General features: G+C 44.0%; 1 protein-coding gene across 1 annotated transcript in view; it reads right to left on the reverse strand.

The window, feature by feature from the left end:
* Window positions 1-2,979, reverse strand: part of mta1 (metastasis associated 1) — a 32,637-nt gene that overhangs the window by 23,866 nt on the left and 5,792 nt on the right. The window lies entirely within an intron of this gene.

The raw sequence follows: 2,979 nt of genomic DNA on the forward strand, positions 1-2,979 counted from the left end.
AAGGAGACATCTTCAACCGTCAAAAATTCCCCAAAAAAAAAAATCAGTTTACAAAGAAATAAAAGAGAAAAACTACAAATCCTCACATTGGAGAAGTTGGACCAAGAGGTTGGTTAGCAGAACAGACAATATAGCCATTATAATAGTTATTTTTCTGTTGATAGACTGTTTCAGCTTCAGTCATCACCTCACCGGTCTCCTAACTTTGTGAGTTGTAATCACAACTTCAGAAAACAATGAACGTAAGGTTGTAGAATTCTGGTAATATTCAAGGTGGAAACATATTGGAATTAAACAGTTACCTTTAAACTGTTTTACAATCATCATATACATACAGGTACATATATTAAATTTGACTTGTTCAAAGCATGTAGGAGCAGTGTGAAGTGTGACAAACCTGAGGATCAGTGTCTTAGACAGTAAGAGCCGGGGATCGAACCTCGTGGTTAAAGGACGACCCGCTCTACCTCCTGAGCCAACAACAATCTACCTTCCCATCGGTCTCGACTCAAACGCAATACTGCTCAGACTCGTCTCAAGAGTTCCTCTCGACTATACAGCTCTGACTTTGACGGTTATTCAGACAAAACAAGCAAACGTGAAGATGTCGCTCTGAGCTCTGGGAGACTGATCGGCGTTTTTAGTTTTCACTTCCTGACAATTTAAAGACTTAAGAATTAGTTTCACATCCGAACTATGAATATTAAACACTATGTTGGCTGACCTCGTATCTCTCCACCCACATGCATTTCTAACAGACTACAACGCAAAGCAGCTGATTCTGGGGTCACACCTTTGACTGGAGAAACCTTTGGCTCCACTCTCCCTCTCGCCACCCACACTTACACCACTGAACACAACAGATTCACACCGATTGCAAATGTAATTTATCTCCAATTAAAGTAGCTAAAAGTAGGGACCCTATGAAGTGAATTAAATAAGATGCTTCCTAATGTGATCCTTTAAAGATAGAAGAGCGTAACACTTCCTCTCCAGGGTTAACTAAAAAGCAGCAGCAGCAGTTCAGAAAGCGCGTCAAGTGTAATTTCAATAACAGCTTCTTCATGCATCCGCATCCTCACCGACTGCTCGACATCGCTACGAGTCCACCCGTCACCCCCGAACAGCTCGTTACCAGACTCCGCTGCCACCGGGACGTCTTCGTCCCGCTGCTGAATATCAAACAGAGCCAACGAGACGCATAAATGAAGATATTGTGTGCCGTCGTTTTCTAAAAACGTGCGAGGGAAGAGAGGCAGGTTCCGGAGGTCAGAGGTCAGAGAAACCGGCTTCTGACCGGTTGTGATGATCACGATCATGAAAAGGGAGTGATAAAATGAACCGTTGATGATCAAATATATATTTTCAAACAAGAATTACAAGCACAGGATGCTTCTCGCTCTTCAGATGTGAGGTTAATAAGGCTGCTCTAATCCAAGCAAACAAAGAGCATCTTTTGGTGTTCTTGCAACAAAATTTGCAATTTGTAGACGTCACATTCAGCAATAATTAAATGGGATGAGCGAGAAAAGACCTGGTAGATAAAGAGTGATTCCGATTTATGTTTAGATTATTCTGTGAAATGTCTCGAAATTTCCTTGAGTTCGAGATGATGTCTTCAAACTTTGTCATTGTTTAATGTATAAAATGTGAAAAAAGTGAAAAAATGGCAGCGACAAGTTTGCAGAGATCAATGTGAACATCCTTAAATACATCTGACCTTTTAGCTTAATTTAACAATACATGGTATTAAAATAGTTCATTCTCTGTCAATCAATCAGTTGACTAATCGCCTCATGGTTTCAGCTCTAATGTGAATGTACATATTGTAACTGGACACGCTGGTATTAATAACAATAAAAACACATCCTGGTCACATGAAAGGTAAATAAGAGTGTTGAAGAGAACCCTGATCAAAAAGTATCTTCATGCTCAAATACAAGGACGGGTCTCATGACAAACCGCAGAGAGAAAATGTTGAATTTTCTTTTTTCTTCTTCTTTTTTTTGCGGCCTTCAACGTCCGCCTGCTCTGAGGGACCAATTAATCCAGAGCCAGAATGCGTCATGACCATTTCAAACTGAAGCAGAACCACATGTCAAACATTCACTTTGGCTGTGGGGTTTGGGTGCGATTCCCCTCCGGCCACACAGCGAGTTCTGTTTTTATCTGACGGGAGAACGTCTCCCGGTGCATTTTGGCGCCACTGTGAAGGTGGGCATACTGGGTGCAGCTCGCCGACTTCCTTTATTTTTTGCTGGCTCAGACTTAAAGTTACCAAAAGACGGAGTTCAAGCCGCATCGCCTCCTTGCCGCCTACGGCAAGTAAAACACAAATCCGGTTAAGTGACAGTCAAGAGTGGGCTGTTTGGAGTTTCCACCATGTGAGGAGCTGGAGCCTGGTGGAGAGCGAGCTGGAGAGGAACTCAAAATGAGAGCAACAGAGAGAGAGAGAGCAACACAGAGAGAGAGAGAGCAACACAGAGAGAGAGCGAGAGCGAGAGAGAGAGAGAGAGAGAGACTGTAGGCACTGAGCAGCGTCACTCAGTCTCTCCATTTTCCCATCAGCCCTCCTGCCGCCTCAATCCGCGTATATAACCCCCCCCCCCCCACTCTCCATCCCCCGCTCCCGGTCTGGCAGCCAATCGGTGAGCTCCGGCGCCTTGTGACGTCGCAGTGCAGTCGAATTGTGCGTGAGCCAATCGAGGCGCGTTACCGAGCCCCAAAAGAGAGAGAGAGAGTCTGCTGGGCTGACTCAAACCAGGCCAGAGACAGACAGACAGACAGACAGACGGAAAACATGAGATAACTGATGGGTCGAGCAGAAATGTCGAGTGGGCGAATGAGTTAGTAACAAAGTTAAATTAGGATCAAATGCCTGAGACGATAAGACGAATAAAAAAGAATGTTGGTTTACATTTAAACATACGACCACACACACACACACACACACACACACACACACACACACACACACAC

This window comes from Anarrhichthys ocellatus, unplaced genomic scaffold (genome assembly GCF_004355925.1).
Source record: "Anarrhichthys ocellatus isolate YVR2014 unplaced genomic scaffold, GSC_Weel_1.0 scaffold7, whole genome shotgun sequence".
NCBI lineage: Eukaryota > Metazoa > Chordata > Actinopteri > Perciformes > Anarhichadidae > Anarrhichthys > Anarrhichthys ocellatus.